Source organism: Cygnus olor, chromosome 1 (genome assembly GCF_009769625.2).
Source record: "Cygnus olor isolate bCygOlo1 chromosome 1, bCygOlo1.pri.v2, whole genome shotgun sequence".
Classification (NCBI taxonomy): domain Eukaryota; kingdom Metazoa; phylum Chordata; class Aves; order Anseriformes; family Anatidae; genus Cygnus; species Cygnus olor.
This window is the reverse complement of record NC_049169.1, coordinates 176,357,999-176,378,202: the sequence shown is the minus strand read 5'-3', so window position 1 is coordinate 176,378,202 and position 20,204 is coordinate 176,357,999. Positions and strand designations below refer to the sequence as shown.

At 38.2% G+C, this 20,204-nt stretch overlaps 1 long non-coding RNA gene across 1 annotated transcript; it reads right to left on the bottom strand.

Moving 5' to 3' along the window:
* Window positions 1–810: 810 nt before the first annotated feature.
* LOC121063598 lies at window positions 811–10,239 on the bottom strand. The gene is made up of 2 exons (XR_005816083.1): window positions 10,120–10,239; window positions 811–1,077 (listed from the first exon to the last, which is right to left on the bottom strand). It is a non-coding gene; the product is annotated as an uncharacterized LOC121063598 (long non-coding RNA).
* Window positions 10,240–20,204: the final 9,965 nt, after the last annotated feature.

Below are 20,204 nucleotides of genomic sequence, written 5' to 3'. Positions count from 1 at the left end.
AAAAGCCTAGAGATCCTAATGAACTTGATTCACTTGTCAACAAACAGATGTTGAGTGCTGTTTGAGATGCCTTAATGTCCCAGCTGGTATCTAGGGGCTGCTTTGGGAGTGCACAGACGTCCCTCAAGTTCTGTGTCATGTTGGTCACGATAGTGTCTCGGCTATTGTGAGACATCCCAAATGGCACATGATGGCACATGTGTGCAACTGAATTGAACCCCTACAGGTAGGATTCACATTGAGATTGCTGGTACCTAAATGTCCAGCTGTGGGACAGAGGTGCAGGATGAGATTTTATTCTGTAATATGAGTACTTAGGGTCACTGTGTAAAAGCTGGAGCATCTGACATGCCAGCTTGGGGCTGAAAGATGTGGCACAGGACTTGCAGTGTTCACCTTTACAATGAGCCTTACAGGGATTCGTGTGCTTCTGGAGGAGCAGATGAATGTGAGGCAGAATACCCTAGGATGGCACTAGGCACCTCAATTTAGGCAGCTGTATAAGGTCCAAGTTATCTAATGGCAGGTTTATTCAAGAAACAGAGGAACAGCTGAGCTATTAATATGTTATGGATTAAAATTTTGGTTGTGGAAAAAAAAGATCTATAGTTCTTTTTCTGTTCTTGTCACCTGTGAATTTTTCTCTGCTTTTTAATTGTTTATTTTACCAGTGCTTATATCCTTTCCCACTAAAGTATAAACAAGATTACAGTTTTTATTTGAAACATATATTCTCTTTAAGCATGAAGTTTCTTGAGGCATATTGCTATATTTATGCCACATCAAATGTCGACATGACGCAGGAGAAAATTTGTTGCGACTGCTTATTTATTTGTGGATTAGTATAGCATGTCAAAGCACACCAAAATATTCTATTTACATTTGTATCAGTGAAAAGCACTTGTGATCCTTGGAAATGGAAAAATAACATGGAGATAGATGTCCATGTCATATGGCAAAAGATGATGTTGGAGAGGTTCCCAAGGAATAATCAGCTTTTTGATGCAGTATTCCAAAATGCCTGAGTTGCTGTATTCCAGGAGGATCTGCTTTGTTGCCAGTGGTGATCCTCTTAGTCTGCAATGAAACAATATTCATAAAAGCATTATATCAAATATTACGTGTGTCCCTCTTCATAAATCTGATGCTGTGCACCTCCGTGGAAAAGTTTTGTGTTATTGTTTGTATAAATGCTGAACATGTATGAATAACTTGGCAGCTGTATGTCAGCCATGTAGTGTCCCCTTCATAGTTCATCAGTCAGCCAAGAAAGCCCTGTCATCAACATCAAAAAGGCAATTTTTAACACTGGAAAGTATTTGTACTCCCTTTGACCCAATATAGTATCTGTCATCTTCCCTCTAGTTATGAACAGCTATTCCATGCTGCAGATGCTCTAACAACAATTAAGCAGTATACAAAATGTTAGAACACATAGTAAGAAAAAAAAATCAAATACTTAAATCTCATGGGATTCCCATGACAATTGTTCATTCACAAGCAATGTTGCTAGTTTGAATGCTTCCTATGACATATCACAAGTGTGGTAGTTTGAACCTCAGACTTAGTCTCTATGTTATGGTGTCTTCACATTTCCATGAAACCATATTTTTGAATAGATCCTTTCCAGAAAATTAATATTTTCTTAGAAACATGGGTTACGCTAAGGCAGTGTAAGTGTGGCAACAGCAACCAAAAATTGTATTACGTCTCATACATTTAAATCTGTGCATATGAAGTCCCATTTTAGTGACTGCCAGTCACAACACGTGCCCACAAAAATCTCAGTGCTACTATCGCAAGCATAATTGCTTTCTGAAACTTACAGCTCACAGGAATAGACAAAGGGAAGAGGAAGGGATCGATTTTCTACATGTTAGTTTAGTCCATCTCTCTTCAGAAACATTTTGACACAGCAGGTGTTTTTAAAACTGTGTGGCTAAGGGCTGTAAATACCTTTTAGCATGTCCATGACATACTTTAATAAAAAAGCAATGTGTTTCTGCCTTCAGGGTGATGGACTTTCATGCTGTCAGCCTCCCAGTTCTCTTGGTTCATTGTCTGTTCTCTTTTAAACTAGGACACCCATTGTATAGCTGGATATAAAGAGGAAGATATGTTTCATCTTTTATAAGAAAGTCCAAGAGGTAGAGTCAAAGACAAGAATAAGTAAAAGATATTTTGTCTTATGGTGAATAAGAATTAGATTCCAGTATCACACTGTCAAGCTGCACCACAACTATCCCTTTATTTAGTTTTTTTTCTATAGCACAAGGACTTCAAATCCTATTCATCCTTAACTTCAAGGATAAGTGCTTTCTTTATAAGCAGAAAGAACAAACTTAAACCAAATGTCACACGAATTTGGAAATTCGCAACAAGTTTCATAATGAATATTAACCCCCAAGAGGAAGATATTTGAACTCATAACCGGAAAAGCAAGATAACTTACAGGTGGCACCCAGGTGGAAATGTCTTCCCCCTGTCTTTCCTTTACTTGCGTTGTCTAAAATATAAGCAAACGGTATGACACTGTATTTGCAAGTACTGTTTCTGAATACATTAGGTGGGTTAGTTCCCTGGGACAGTCAGTATTCTTTAGTGATGAAAGATATCGAAAAGGCTATTTTTTGCTTCAGTGCATGGGTAGGATCAGAACATTAAAAGGTTCAACTTTTTTGACGTTATAAATATACTTTTTTGTACTGAAACTGAACTGAAATGAGAAAATATCATATGTTTTACACTCACAATAATATGCTGGTGCAAAGTTAAGTTGTGCTCATGCAGTGGTACCTGGGATTTCACCCAGACCTGTCACTGAAAGCCCATGTATTTTTTTTGTTGGTGTGCTTTTTCTTTCAGAAGGGCATGCATGCTGTATTTTGGTACATAACAGCACTAGCTGTAAAGAAAGTAGAACACTTTAATTATTGTAGAAGAGTGTGTATCACATAAAGTTAGAGTTTGCTAACAAAATTTAATGATAACTCAAAGTTGGAAGGCGTTTTCAGTACAGCAGAGGACTTGAATATTATGCAAGAAAAAAATGCAATGTCTTGAGAACAGGAACAGTAGCAATGAGATTAAATTTAATAGAACAAAGTGTGAACTGGTTTTAAGGAATAATAAAAACGTGGGTATAGTCATAAATTAGAAGAAGATGAGAGAAATCTTTGCATGCTAGTTGAGCAATACAGTTTTGATGAATCTTTTATAAAATTTAAACCAGTTTTACAATTTTTGAGGGAAACAGGGACAGAAGAGTCCTAATGCCATGGTGCTGGTGCACTTATGGGACTTCCTCAGGAAAGTAATATTCAGTTCTCCGTGAACTATGCATTCAGAGTAAACGAGGCATCTAAGTCCTACAAATATAATAAAAGAAGTGGAGGTTTTATTTTTGTTTTGTTTTTTGAAATGACATCTTGCTGTCCATAAAAACATCACAAGGTAAAACTTCAGACTACAAGCATTATTTCACTGAGGAGATAATGTCAGCATAAGTGCAGGTGGATGTAAATGAACCATGAATACATTTAGGCTGGCAGGTAGAGATAAGAAGAGATATGTTAGAAAAAATTAACACATGAGGTTCAAGAACAGGTTTCCAATATCAGTCATAGGTACAAAACAAACAAACAAACAAACAAACAAAAACAGAAGTATTTTAATTTGAAATTAGATAATATTGTAAATAGATGATGTCCTGTCTTATTTTCAGTAGTAAAAAAATTGGACATAGAGACTCAGAATGTGCCTCTTAGTTCCTTATATTTGCAAGGTGGTGGCTATCTTTGCCCCAGATCAGAAGACATATGAAGAGCTTTTTACTGCAGACAGAGAGAAGGGGAGGCAGATGAGAACTTACAGGAAATTATGAAGCCAGGCAATTTATTGATTTTGTATTTATTTATTTATTTATTTTTGTGAGAGAGACGTACAGAATAGAGTTGATTGAATTCTCTGCAATTCACTGTGGTCCAGTGCATCACTAATGAATGATTAGTGATGATAATAAAAGAATGGTATACACTGAGGTGGTTCTGAGGACTGTTCCATTAATGATTTACACACCATCTGCATTTCTTGTGCATGGTAACATTTTTCTGTTAAGGAAATATGTCTTTTGGGAGGATAAAAAAGCATAAATCCACACATACCCACACTGAAGAATTGTTAGCTGGATGGTAACAGGAGCATTCTGACATGCTGATCCTCCAATTTTACACAATGCTAGAGAGCTCCAAACCCCCAGATGAGAAATTTACCTTTTCTTAATCAACACCATGCAATATTATGTATTCCCTTTCTCTGAGTCATCTCTTCATGCAATTCTCTTTCTTGAGCCAATCAAAATACAAAGATAAATAGAAATAAACTAGGATGGATACAGAATCATTTGAGGTATGGAAAATCAAGATTCATATGTTTGTAAGACATTCTGAAATGAATAAATAAATACTACATTTAGGCAAACAATGTGACATTAACTTCATTGCTGGTGAAGAGTCTTAGCCTCTGTATCACTGGCTGAGCTGGAAAGGCTGGGTTACTGCACAACTGAACATCAAGCTCCCTTTTGCTTGTCTCTCTCCTTCTTCCTGGATATCTCCTTGCCCTACCCTTTGCTAAGTTTCCATAGGAAGGATATTTATGTGAAAAACAAACAAGAAAACAACAACAACAACAACAACAAAACACACACAAAAAAGAGGAAAAACAGTGTGTGTTCTAACTTGTGCCCTGTTTGGATGATGGTGGACCAAGAACTGAAATAAATTGACCATATAATTGTAGATGCAGCCTCTCCCTCTCTCTCTCTTCCCCAAGAATTATATTAGGTGGTCTGGGTTACATATGCAGCAGGAGAACAAGAATTTAAAAATAACTGTTTTGTGAACTGGAATTTAACTTTTTTTTTTTTTTTTAATAATCTTAAATGAATGCAGTTCACCTCCAGCTGCTTCTTTTTCATACAAGAAGAAAATACACTTTTAGCCACTGCTCTAAAGCTATTCCAAATCCATCTGATTACAAACCTAGTCACATGCACTGTAAATGCTTTCAGGGATAGTATCATATGTCTTCAGTAGTGCCTTCTTTGTTCACTGCCAGGCAAAGTATCCTTGCCAAGTTTACCAAGCAGTTCAGAACAGCTTTGCTTGAGTGATCTTTCCCTTTATTATTTATTAGTCAATCATCATTTTTCATGTGCACAATTGATCAGTTTTGATTTATTTTTTTTTCTTGTTGTGAAAAAAAATATTAGATAGCAAAGATTCCAGAACTTAACCTTGGAAAAACACCAAAAGAAATAAGCATGCTCTTCATGGTTTCCAGGTTAAAATTACTTCCCTAGTAGCTAAGCCAGTTAGTATCTAGTATTCTGATTATGTGTTGTGTAATTTCTTAATCCAATGGTAAGTAGAACCAAATCAAATGCTCTACTGATATTTTGCAATTTATGACTAACCTCATACCTCTGTTATAAAAAATGGATATCTTGTTAATTTGACAATTTCGTTGCCCATAAACCATACTGGATGATATTAAATATGCTACCCTCTATTATTTATTAATCAATTTTCCTATCTGATGTTCCATTATTTTTCCTAAGATTGATATCAGGCAGACAGGCTTATATTTACCTATGCTATCATATTTGAAAGCAAAGAACTGACATGTCTCACTTTCAGACAATGCTCAGCTTTCCAGTGTTTATTACAAATATTTATAAATGGACTAATTAAAGCTTATTAGACAGTTCTTCTAACATTCTTGGTGCATTTTTACTAAAAGACCCTTAGCCTTAATAGCTACTATTTGGTATATGTTGGTTTTATTGTTTTAACTGTATCTTTTCATCACCATCTTTGTATGACAGAACTACATGTGGCTTTTTCCCAATCCTAAAACTGAAATATTTATTCAGCATTTCAGTCTGTTCTGCATTATTTTTGACAACTGCATCCTTCCCATGTAACAATGGACAATCACTACTGGAAGGTTGCTTTGCTCCATATCTATTAAATTATATATTCACAGTACTAAACTTGCGATAGAATTCCTCACATATCCTCATGTCTTCAGTAGCAATTTTCTACTATTTCTTTTTAAATTCTACATGAAAGTGACCTAATCTAATCAGTTTCTTCCTCATCTAACTGTCCAATCTGTTTATATCTGAAATTTAACATTACCTTTATTTCTCTCTTAAGCTAGACTGGTCTAGAATAGATTTTGTCTTGATTACAGTTCTTAGATCATCTCTTAAAATGCTTTAAAATCTCTTTATTGTTGTTCTTCCTGTTATTCTTCCTGGTATTGATTTGGCACAAACTTGTACTTATCTGCTTGAAAGTGGCCATTTTAAAGTAGCAGGTGTAAGAATTACTGGTTGTGTTACATTCTATTTGCATGTAAAAATATAATCAAGTTATCACTTTCACTTAAGAAACCAGTAACTTTTAGTCCCGGAATCAATTTCGATTTAGCTGTCAGGATAACATCTAGTACAAAATTCTCCAAGGAGAGTCACAAAACTTTTTGATTTAGAAATTTTTTATCAATCATTTTTCAGAATTTCAAAGCTTTTTTATTACTGGAAATGTCAAACCTGTAGAGCTATGTCTCTCAACCTGATATTCAACCAGTGAAAAAACTGTTTTTAAAGCTTATAGAGCACAGAAACTCCTTTCTCTTTCTCCTCTCTTTAGGCACTATGAGTAGGGTTTTAAGGGACTAGTCATCCTGCTCCATGAGGTAGTTTGATGGTAAGTAGCTGTCAGCAAATAATTGCCCTTGCCACATTTTTTTGTGTGAGGAGACTGCTCTGTAAACTCAGGAAATATTTACTCATAATTGTCAGTAAGTTGAAATCAGCTATTACCAGCTACTGCCTGTTCCCTTCTCTTGCCACAGAGTTTTTCTTAAATGCTCATAGTGAGTTAACATTCATATCACACAGATTTTCTTTCAAGTTCCAGTAATATCAAGCAAGTCAAACATGTTCTCATCATACAAGTAGTTCCTATTCTTCTTGTTTACCACACAAGTTCCTGCCATTCATGAATAGGCAATTAAAGAATTTCTTTTCTTTGTGTCATTCTGTGTCTTGATTAATTTTGTTCTTGACAACTTGAGTGTGCTAAATAAGTGTTTATTTGCTGCCCTTTTTAAATCTCTCTTTTTTTTTTTTTTTTTTGTAAGTTTAATGCCATTATGACTAGTCTAGTCAGCTTGTCCCCTGTAAAATTGATTTCCCATTTAATGAGCTGAAGGCTTTGCAAACCATGATGTAACTCCTCAGTTAGAAAATGGCTCTACAGTCCACCAAATTGATATCTCCTCTCCCTTTTACACTTCTCTAATTGCCAGTTTATTCTTAAAAACTCCTGATTCATGATTTACTTTCCGGGACAGGAGCAATCTCCAAAAAGCTTCTTTGGGTATTTTCATACTTCATCAGCTTTTTAAACTCTCTGAAATCATTCGTAACCTGTAAGGCATCCGATGATGCATTGCTAGCACTAGCACATACCACTAATAAGTCTCTTCCACTTTTAAGTAAATTTTATTTTATTTTTTCTTCACTGAAAAGGACTTGAGACTGTGTAAGAAGAAATATCCTGAAAGCCTTATCCTACAGGGAAGTTGGTAGTTTTGTCTGTAATTAGCCTGTCTAATACTTTACATTACATAAGGATTTTGAAAAATTTCTTGGGAACTTTCCCTTGTTTGTAACAAACTTTTGATATTTTGCAAGAGAAATACTATAAGGAGACAGAAATGCCTTTTATCTGTTGCATGATATTCTTTTCACCTGCATGATATTCCTTTCACCTTTTGCTCCTTGCAGGTAGAGCACACTATTCCCAGAATAGCCAAGCTCTCCAGGTCTGTGGAATACCAAGGAGAGAGAAAGAGCTGGGCTGACTTATTCCCCATGACGACTACTCCTTTAACTCAGTATGTGAGCCACTTCTCCATCACCCCTTCGATACAGCACAACTCTGTAGCTGCCATCTAGCTTAAGTTAACATGAGAGAATGGTTTGTTCCGCTGTGCTGCAAGCCCAGAGGTAAAATTATGCTGCATAATGCACTCAACATAATAAGCAGATTGCTGAAGTTGTGTTTTGTCGAGCTTACTTTTTACCTTTGTCTTTTAAGAACCCCAAAAGAGCATATCCATTGATTGATTTATATTTGTAATGTCGTGCTTTGTACATTTTAATACAATGTCAAATACTTGAAAGTTAGAAAACAGTCTTAGATGGCTCATGTAAACACACTCATGAACTCTTGTTCTCCATGCATTGCTATAGGATTTCTGGCAAATGGATTGTGTATTATATCTGTAAATGTTGTATCCTAATTATGACATACAGAGGAATCCAATTAAAGCTCCATGAGAACTGTAGTCATGAATTCCTGACTTTCATTCCCTGTCACTTCAATAATCTTATTTGTTATAGTTTTGATATGGCATTGGTATATCTTTGAATGTATATAAAGCTATGGTGGCTCTGGTAGTAAAATCCCTTGACATTAAAGCTGTGGTCAAGACAGTTGTTTCATTTGTTGGACAAATGTAAAGGATGGGAAGTTATTGTATAGGCTGAGGTAGAGAAGTGATATCCAGAAAATTTGAACTCTGTACCAACAAGTTCTGCATTACCTCAGGCAAGTCTCAGTGCTAGACCTTAACACTGCAACTTACCATAAAAGGGATACAGCCTAAAAGCCTATCCAACCCATAAATGGCTTGAACAAATCATAGGTTGGTACTGCCAGACACTGCTTGGGCTGCTCAGCTTGACAGTGATGCTGGAGTGTGCTGAAGGCAACATTTGTGTGATTTTGTGTCCTTTCCATTTTTTACACTTTTAGGGCATTTCTCTAGACTGTGATCAGCAATGCAGATACCCACTGGAGGAAAGAAAAGCTGGAGAGAAACCTTGTGTCTTGTTCTCAAATGAGAACAGGGAAAATGGACAAGTGACAATTTTACCTTTAGAAAGCAATTTACCCACCACAATTTTGTGTGATTGTATGCATGTTAGCACTGAAAGACTCCTTTCAAAACATGATTCCAGTTTCACCATGCCTCAGTTTTATTATGCCTAAAACAGCAATGACTCCGCTCTTCAACAAAACATTGTCGGTAATATTTGTGAGGTTGTGAAGTGTTCCGTAATCTTCACTTGCCAGCTGCTCCATCATCATGAAAGTTTATTAGTTATGAATTGCATTGTTTCGTTTTTCCATAGACTGGGAGGCTTAGAAGTTATTGCAAAAAATAAGATGCTATAGTGAGGTTTCAAATTATACTTATTTGTTTCAAAATACAATTTTGGTTAAACATCGTCAAATCCCCTCTTTTGCCTTTCCTGCTATTGCTGATTAGTTAAGAAGCAGAAAGGAACATTGCACTGTAAAACATCCATTTATCTGCCAGTGTCAGGTTCTCCTGACATGATGTGCTAATGCAAAGTACATTAAGCATTAGCAGCAGGTGCTCCAGACCTAGCAGTTCCTAGACAGGCATTAAGAGACCTAGAATGAGTCAGTGTCACTCTATGGTTTAACCTAATACCAACCCCTTAGGGCACCTCTATCAAGTGTAAGAGAAATGAAAGGTTTTAAAGGCTATTAATCCCACTGACTCTACATTAGAAGAGCACAAAGTTATTTGTCACAGGTCTTTGTCATCATGATATTGTGGTAAAATGTGAAGTATTCAGTATTCCTGACATTCTTTTTTTTTTTCCACCTGCTTAAGCACAGAGGTTTTTTGTTGATATAATGCTGAGCTGTGGCACCTACCAGCTACTGTCTGTTCCTGGCACACTCTGAACTCCCTGTTTTTCTCAGTGAGTTTTTTTCATATCTACAGTGTACTGAGAAGCAGCAAAAACATCTTTGGAAAACAAACCTTGAACTGAAAGCTATCCTAAGTGAACTCTCTGCCCCTAGCCAGATACCATTACAACATGCATAAGAGGCATTAAATCGGAGCTGAATCTAATGCAAGGTGTTAGCTGCTTTTGCCATACTTGTTATCAGGAGCTGCTTTATTTCTAATGCGATAGATGTTTTGTTCTGTATTTCTTACCTTGAAGTTGCTGAGACTCGAAAGTAATCCTGTTGTTTTAGAAATCTCTGATCCTGTGTTTGCATGGAAAGGTGTCTCAGATAGCTGGTTGTCTGGCAGCAGCTGCTTCAAAGGGTCTGGCAGTCGAATGTGAGCATCTCAGGTTTTGCTGAAAGTGGTGACAGTAACATGATTTCAAGCTCTTGCCAGGGTCTCAATTTGTACATTTCAAATTCACTTCACACACATTCAGTTGACAAAAATTTTCCAACCATCAGATCACCACATTGGCAAATGCTCTGGCTTCAAGCCCTACCTCCGATAAAAACTCAGTCCCTTTAGCTAAACACCCCTGCTTTTATATTTGCAAAAAGGTTTATGTGCTACTTACACCAGTAAAATGTTCTGAAAGCTATTAATGGCAAGCCTGTGCAAGCATTTATATATTTTTTTTATTTGCTGACCTGCACAGTAGCAAAGATACATAGCTTACAATGTGTGCATTTCTGCATGCATATGTATATTGGTGTGTATGTTTAATAAGTGTGTACAATTGCTTGGCTCTGAAGAGTTAGTCAATATTTTAAGCTTTGTCAGGATGCTCTGAAATCAATTGTAAACATCAGTCTTCAGTGTTTATACAAACACAATCCTATTTGTTTGAAAAGAGTCTAGAGAAAACCCTGTACCTCTGAACACAGCAGGAAAAAACAGTCAGAGCACAGGAACATGGTGATGGTTGTTCCAAGTTGGACCAGAGGTCCATCTGCCACAGTCTCTGATGGTGGCCAAAAGTGGAGGCCTGCAAAAGAGATCAAGAAAAGAACAAGTGTATTTGATTTTTCCCCATGCACTCTCCTACCAACCAGTAATTTGTGTCTCAGAGCCAAGATTTACTTGTGAGATTTCTCTGATGTGAAGTTGTCCAGCTGCTTCCCATACCCATATACAGTGAGGGTTGTGGAGCAAGGGTTTTGGCAGTTCAAAATCACAGTGTGTGCAGAGTCACAGTTTGTTTCATTTGTTGTGAAAATACTAATTGCTTGCTTCATTTGATGACCTGTAGGTTTTGTACTAGAAGAGCTAGCTATACCTATCCTATACATACTCCTTAACAATTGTGGTATTACAGACTTATATCAGTATTCTCTTTTCCATCCCTGTACAGAAGCTGTTCCATCCCTTTGAATGTGCATTTTATGCTGTTATGAGCCTTGCCAGTGCTGCTATATCAGTTCTGAAATGTGAAGAGCTGAATGGTACACAGTTTTCAAGATCTGCACCAGCAGTCCCTGGTGAGTGGAAAAAGGGAAACATCACTCCCACTTTAAAAAAAGGTAGAAAGGAGACCCAGGGAACTACAGAGCAGTGAGCTTCACCTGTGTGCCTGGGAAGATCATGGAACAGATCCTCTTGGAAGCAATGTTAAAGCACATGCTGGACAAGGAGGTGATCCAGGACAGCCAGCACGGCTTCACCATGGGCAAATTTTGCCTGACCAAGCTGGTGGCCTTCTATGATGGAGTGACTGCATCAGTCAACAAGGGAAGACTGACTGATGTCATCTACTTAGACTTCTGTAAATCTCTAAATTGGAAAGATATGGATTTGAAGGGTGGACCATCCAGTGGATAAGAAATTGGATTGATGGCCACACCCAGAGAGTAGTTGTTGTCAACAGTTCTGTGTCCAGGTGGAGACCTGTGATGAGCAGTGTCCCTCAGGGGTCCATCTTGGGACCGGTGCTTTTCAATATCTTCATCAATGACATAGATGATGGGATCGAGTGCACCCTCAGCAAGTTTGCAGATGACACCAAGCTGAGTGGTGTGGTTGATACCAAAGAAAGAAGAGATGCCATTCAAAGGGACCTGGACAGACTGAAGAAATGGGCCCATGTGAACCACATGAGATTCAACAAGTCCAAGTGTAAGGTGCTGCACCTAGGTCAGGGCAACCCCAGATAGGAGAACTCATTGAGAGCAGCCCTGCGGAGAAGGACTTGGGGGTTCTGGTAGACAAAAGGCTTGACATGAGCCAGCAGTGCACGTTTGCAGCCCAGATCATCCTGGGCTGCATCAAAAGAGGTGTGACCAGCAGGTCAAGGGAGGCGATTGCCCCCCTCTACTCTGCCCTCGTGAGGCCCCACCTGGAGTACTGCAGCCAGGTTTGGAGCCCCCAGCACAAGAAAGATGTTGACCTATTAGAGCGGGTCCAGAGGAGGGCTACAAAGATGATCAGAGGGCTGGAGCACCTCTCGTATGAAGAAAGGCTGAGAGAACTGGGGATGTTCAGCCTGGAGAAGAGAAGGCTCCAGGGATACCTCATTGCAACCTTTCAGTACTTAAAAGGGTCTTGTAAAAAAAGATGAAAAAGGACTTTTTACTGGGGTAGATAATGACAGGACAAGGGGGAATTGTTTTAAAATAAAAGAGGATAGATTTAGACTAGACATTAGGAGAAAAGGAGGCACTGGCACAGGTTGCCCAAAGAAGCTGTGGATGCCCCATTCCTGGAGGTGTTCAAGGCCAGGCTGGATGGGGCCATGGCCAACCTGATCTAGTAGGTGGTATCCCTGTCTGTGGCAAAGGATTGGAGATAGCTGATCTTTACAGTCCCTTCCAACCTGAGCCATTCTATGATTCTATGATTTATCCAGGAGCATGAAGATGTTTTATTCTCTGGTCCTTTATAATAATTCTTATAATAATTTTTAATATTCACTGTGTTTTTTTTTCCTAACTAATACTGAACAGTAAAATGAGTTTCTCATATGTCTGTAAGCCCAGGATCTCATACCACTGTAATTCTTGTGTGTAAGGTTAGGATTTTTTAGGTTCTTTTCCCCTTCCTGTGATCCTCCCTTTAAATTTGCTTGTATTGAATTTCACTACTATCCTACCTACTCACTCTGTACTTTTGGATTTATCCTATTAAATGAATCTAGGCCACAAAAGGCTTTCAAGCACCGTGGTGCTGGTGAGATTAGCATCTGTGCTAGAAAGATATGGTAGACCAAAGGTGCTTATTTGTTCCTGAAGGTAAGTGGCATGGCACTGCTTGTGAAAATAGGACTAACAAAACAAAACAAACAAAAATGTGGCCTTCTCTTTACTGTCTTCTGAGCATGTGTTTGCTGGTTTATACTAGAAAGCATCCCTGGTATCCCTGGTTTATTGCTCTCTTTCCCAAATTGTGCCCAGGCATTGTCTAGGAAGATGTCAGGAAGCACAGGGAGCATGCTGACAAATGACAACATGGGCAGTAGTAACAGAGCCTTAACCTGTGCTCTGCCCTGACTTAACCCACTGCTAAATTGCTAGCATGTTCTCTTACATGCTTTTGGTCCTTGCCACCTAGTACAACTAGTACTTTCCAAGCCAATGACCATTTTGATGGTTTGGAGACAGCATGTGCTGGGGACCAATCGCAGTAGACTGTATGGGTGAGAATGCTCTAGTTTTGTCTCCCTCCACCCCATATAGTTTTCCAGCAGTATATAATGCCGATTTTTTTACTCTGAATTGGCCACACTTACCTTCAAGATGGATCCAGAATATGCAATAAATGTCCAGTTTCTTGCTAGAGAAATGCTGCTCTGACAGAGGGTAACACTGCCCTCACATTTTGTATTCACTCTGAACATAAACAAAAAGAAACAGGCAAAACAACAACAACAAAACCCACACAGTTATTACTTTTTAGGATCACTATATGAAGAGTGGAAGAGATGCAATGTGAAGTACTATATAATGTGGATTCTACCAGCATGTACTGCTTGGGTCAGGGCTGGAAAACAGTGCCTGATTCTGGTTTATTTAGTAGTATGGGTAAATCCATATGACCCTTCTGATATTCTCTACTGCCATTCTTGAATACCTGATACTGTGAGTGATCTTTATTGCTTTGATCCCTTTGTCCACATTGCTTATGAATATTTAAACTGTTCAGACACCTGCTGCAGATTCCTGTGGGACACAACTCATTGGTTCCCCTTGCTGGGAAAGCTGAGCATTTACTCCTACACTGTTTTCTACTTTTTTTACCAGTTATTTATAAATATGAGGTCCTTTCCTGTCATGCTATTGCAGCCCGGTCTCTTTAATGGCCTTTGGTGAATGACCCTGCTAAACATCTTTTGGAAAGACTGCTGTTTACTTGCTGTAAGATCCCTTTAGATAATTCCAACATATTTTACAGTCATGACAAGTAATTTCACTTTATAGAAGAGACTGTTCTGTTTTTTCAGCATGTCGTATTTATCCATAAGCCATCTTACGTTATACTTTCGTGCAGTTACTAATTCACTCAGTGCAAATGCTATTTATTGGTCTATAGTTTCCCAGTTTTTCTTGTAGCTTCTTAAAATGGATGTCACATTAGCCACCTTCCAAGACTTCTGATAACAAGGCAGATTGAAATGAGAATTGACATACACTGGTGAGTTATTGCACTATTTCAGTCTTGAATACCTTGAGAACTGATGATATGTGACTATTCAATTGATCCATTTGCTTCATAACCTGTTTTGCTGATGCAATCAGACAATTGCTCAATTTGAGACAGTTCTTCTGATAAACAAGGCTTATGAAATGGGAACTTCCTCAGATTTCTTCATACTGCAATGCAGATACAGAAAATTCCTTAACTATTTAACTGCCCCGAGAAGCTTTGAATGCTCCATCTGTGGAAGTGTTCAAGGCCAGGTTGGATGGGACTTTGTGTAAACTGGCCTAGTGGAAGGTGTCCATGCCCATGGAAGAGGGGGTTGGAACCAGATGATCTTTAAGGTCCCTTTCAATCCAAACCATTCTGTGATTCTGATTTTCTGCACTGAACTTTTCTTTATAGTGTGCTCCTTTGTTCTCTATCGACACTCCTGCTTCTACTTTTTCTGTTAAGTAAAGGAAACTTAATGGGTGCATCCTTGTTCCAAGTCCAAGTGGTACTAACTTGATTACATCCATCTTACATAGGACCCTATTGCAAACTGGTCCCAAAGATGGGATTTTGGCTAAAATCAAAACAGTCAAAGAATGAGACATGAATTAAACAGCAGAGACTATAGCAGTTGAGTGTTTGAGGTTGGTCATTTATCAAAACAAATGTAAGCACAGACTCTCCACCAATCTTCCTGTTCTGATGTGTTAGAAAAAAGAATTTATTAGAAGACTTTATGTCTTTTTTCAAGTTAATTTTTCAAGTCAATCTTTCAAGTCTTTTCAGGGTGATGAGAATTGTTATTTTTGCCTAAAGTTTTCATGGAGAGTCCTGAACTCCAGGAAGTTCATCTTCTGTTTCCATTCATGGTTTGCTTTGAGATATTTTTCTTTGTGTCTTCTGACATTCTCTTCATGGCTTTTCTGTCCAAAGCTTGACTCAAGCAACTGGCCAGCCTTTGGATTTACAATCAAAATTAAAGGAAGCCATCTCATTTTCCCTGAGTAGTTCACTCCCAGGTTTCCCTCTGGCACTGGACAGTCATTTCCAATGTCTGAGGGCTTTTAATAAATAAAGGAGTTCAGTGGTTTCTTCCACTTAACCTAAATGGCTAAGTTTCTCCCACTTAGCCACTCTCAACAGCTTTAATGATATATGTGATTGTCTGCAGTTCAAAGACAGGCTTGTTAGCAGCCATTAGCACTTTCCAGTGCCAAGAAAGGTATTTCAGCAATATTTATAAAAACCTTGTAAATGGAAAGTAGTACAAAAACAGCTGTACTTTGTGACATATACCTATTTCTTTCTGTTAGCATAGTGGGCTTTTTCTTATGTCACTACTAGCCTAGCGGATGGCCGTGTGTTTATGTGTGTTCTGATTTCAGGTTCATATAGATTTAAAATCACTTTATTACAAAATTAATCATAAAATATTTTAGGGATATTACTATTCTTACTCCGTAAATTTCCTATAGTTTCCCAGAGATAAGGTTGCCACGAGGGTATCCATGATATCCACATCCTGGCAGCATGTGCTTGTCACCCTTCTCATCTTGAAACAGATGGCAATGCAGGACCTTTTGTATTTGCACACATTAGGATGAAGTTAAATTCAGGAAGCAGCTAATTGGTAGCCATTGCAATTCTGCACTGGGCTTCAGAGCACCAAAATTTAATATAGAAGTAATCATCACTCATCTCACTGGTCACAACATCTTGCTTCAACTTCAGGTTAATATAAATTGATTGAAAAGATGTAGAGGACATAGCACACATTTGTTTGATAAGATGGGCAAACTAAGTATCTCAGTAGAAACACTTAGTCTATCAAAGAGCTCACAAGGTACATCTTATACTGAAGTTAATGGAGGCAAATGAGACCATAGGGGTGTTTAGAAATATATTTAACTGACTAACTTTTGGCACCTGCAGTAGAATATAACTTACTTTTATTTTAAGGCCTTGATTTACAAAGACTACCCTATTATTAAAAATATTTGTAAGCCACAATTGCCATTTTTTTAGGGACCTAATTCAGAGCTCACTGAAATCAATAGGAAGTTTTCCCACTAGCATCATTGATCAAGGCATAGGACAGTGGTGTGCATACATCACCTTTAGACACTGTTAAATCCCTTTTCGTACTGAGCTGAGACATACACAATGAAGATTTCACTGCTGCTTAAAAAATTGCAAGCAAGAAAGTTATCATGACATCCCTCATAAAAACTTTGTAAGATAAATAAATAAAAAAAAAGCAAAAGTGTTCATTTTATGTGTTCACATTCAAAGTGTTCTATTTCATGATGTGTACCCACATAAGTATGTGTTCATTTGGATGTATGGGTATTGTTAATGGTTTGCATGCACAGGAATAAAGAAAGAGCCAGCATAATAAATAAATAAATAAAAAGAGAAAAGCTTAGAGAAGAATCCACATGAGAATTAGGCCCGTCTTTAAAAGGAGTAGTTAACACAGAGCTAATTTCCTGACTGTTGAGTTTTTTTTTTTATTAATATCATGTAAAAGAATGAAGGCTCAGCTATTCTAATGTGCTCAAAGTACTTTTTCACTGAATGTTACATATACTCATGCAGAATTCTTTAAAATATTCAGTTAGCAATGGCATGAACACGCTGTTGGTGACTAAAAAAAATCACAGAATCACAGAATCATCTAGGTTGGAAGAGACCTCCAAGATCACCTAGTCCAACCTCTGACCTAACACTAACAAGCCCTCCACTAAACCATATCACTAAGCTCTACATCTAAATGTCTCTTAAAGACCTCCAGAGATGGTGACTCAACCGCTTCCCTCCCTGGGCAGCCTATTGCAATGCCTAACAACCCCTTCAGTAAAGAAGTTCTTCCTAATATCCAACCTAAACCTCCCCTGGCAAAACTTTAGCCCATTCCCCCTCGTCCTGTCACCAGGCATGTGGGAGAATAGACCAATCCCCACCTCACTACAGCCTCCTTTAAGGTATCTATAGAGTGCGATAAGGTCGCGCCTGAGCTTCCTCTTCTCCAGACTGAACAATCCCAGCTCCCTCAGCTGCTCCTCGTAAGACTTGTTCTCCAGACCCCTCACCAGCTTCATTAATAAATGGTAATTGAAAATCAAGCAGTGAAACTAATGTTCACCTATCCCAACTGAAACTCTGTTTAAGTGAAAATGGTTCCAGAAGACTTCATGTACCACATTAGACCCACAAAATTAATTAGTATGCTTTACTTGTGGATGGATACAGGAAGAGTAAATGCTTCCCTTAGGATTCTGCCATTAAGTCTATCTTTTCCTTTCTGTATATATTATTGGCACCATGTTTTCTAGTCTTCTCTAGTCACAGCTGATTTCTTCCTCATGCCAGATCCTGCCACTAACTCACTCTGAGTTGTATATATTCTCAGGCAAATGTTTTCATTCATTAGTCCCATGGATTCAATGGAACAACTACTCCTCTACTCACTGTGAGTAAGAGTGGCACACTAAGATTTCATATAAATGAGCTAGTCACATGAAAATGCAGCAAAAGAATAAGAGAATGTGTGTCTTATACCTCATTATCACTAATGTTGCATCCTTTTTTTGTGACCTTTCCAAAAAAGACTATGCAGATGGATAGTAAAACTGACTGTCATAGTGTGCGCTGTGGCAGAGTATGGTTATATACGAGATAACATGGTAAAGGACAGAATTATTTACAGCTCTGAATAAAAGAAAGATGGTTGGAAGTATACTCAGAGCTGCTACCAGAGGTAAATGAAATTAAAAATTGTCATGTAAGCCATGTTTTTCACTCACATAGCCAGAGAGCATTTGTTCCCCACTTTGAATATTAAAACATACTGTTGCAAATACAGCTTGGAAGTAATTGTTTTACAAGTAAAAAGCAATGTTAAGAAAACTTGCACTTTATTGACTGCTAGATGGTTTATTTTTAGCTGTCCCTTGACAGTTAAGGGCTTGAGTGGCTGGGAAAATAAGACAGAAGAGACAAAACCACATGACCAATTGTACACAGATCACAGTGTGAGAACCTCTGATATTGTAAATGCCAGACTGCTGCACCTATTTACCCTATTCTTTACTACAAAATCAAGGGTAAGCTCTTCAGGGTAGAGATCGTGTCATTTGGGAGCAAAATCAGCAAAATGCATAATGTTTGTTTGTTAACTTTCTTTCAGCTTTCAGCTAGGTCACTGTTGAATGCAGGATATTTGAGTAGATGGAGTATTGACAGTTAGTCCAGTATGAAATGCTCTAAGAAAATTGTCAACAAGCTGCCGATTTCTGTCCTGCGAGATGATGCCAGAATACATTTGAGAAGCGCACGTTTCCAACCTGGCATTTACTTTAGACTGCCAAAGATAAAAGGTTTCAGACAACAGAAGACTTTAGCAGTGTCAAGAATAATTCATTACACAGCACTATGACATTCTCTGATGAATATGAGGAATTTAGCATTGCATCTTGCTAACATCTCTGTTGCAGACATTGTTTTGGACTTTTGAAAACACTTTTCACATGCAGAAAGCAATTACTGAGTCATACCATTGATTATATATTTGTCTCCATTCTTATGAGACTTCCAGTATAATTTTGTGATGCCTATTAGGCTAAATTTACTGAATGGTACCTCTCTTTCCTTGTTTTGTTTTGTTGATTTGCTTGTTTTCTTCTTGGATAATCAGCTTTCGATCTGTGTGGAGACTGTGTTGAAGTCTGTATGGAACAAAACATCTCCAACTTGCTGTAGCTGTGCACTGTTCAGTAAGCAAGGAAGGAAAAGTCTAAGTCTGTAGCCCAGTGGTATAGCCCACAGACCATGGCTTCAGCTGTTTGTGCTCCAGGGCTTGGATTTGTGGAGCACAGCTGTGTGACCTTGGCTCAGCTTTACTGAGAAAAATTGTTGTTGAGTTGTAAAAAAGTATATAAGCTAAAGCCACTCAAGATAGGAAAAATTAAAACAGACAGAGAAGTGAAATTGGTATGCTGTTAATTTTAACTCAAGGGCTTACGAGAAAAATAGTCATATGGAAAGGTCTAAAACCCTGCAAGGAATTATAGAGAGGTGGAAGATGACAGCAACAGGGCTTAAGATCTGCCTCTTCTATGGGGCAATGGGAGCTGATGCTTCCCTATGCCACACTCTGGCCAGCAGAGACTTACCTGTGCATGTAGCAGAGGTAGTATGTATGTTACTGATCTGTCCTGGCTGGGTCCTGTTAGACAGTAAGTGTTGTGCACTTTTTAACCCATGTGTCTGCTTCCAAGTCTCTATTCATGGTAAAAAGGTGTCCAAAGAAAAGAAACACAGCAAAAAGACAGCCTGTTGAGGTAGAAAGAGGGCATGCTGAGGTAGGACAAGGTAAGGTAAGGTATGATGAGGACAAATGAGATATGACAAGGCATTCCTAAGTATCTAAGTATACTAATTGCAACCTTTCAGTACTTAAAAGGGACTTATAAAATAGATGGAGAGTGACTCTTTGCTCAATCAGATATTGACAGGACAAGGGGGAACGGTTTTAAACTAAAAGAGGAGATTTAAATTAGAGATTAGGAGAAAATTCTTCACTCAGAGGGTGGTGAGACACTAGAACAGGTTGCCCAGAGAGGTTGTGGATGCCCCATCCCTGGAGGTGTTCAAGGCCAGGTTGG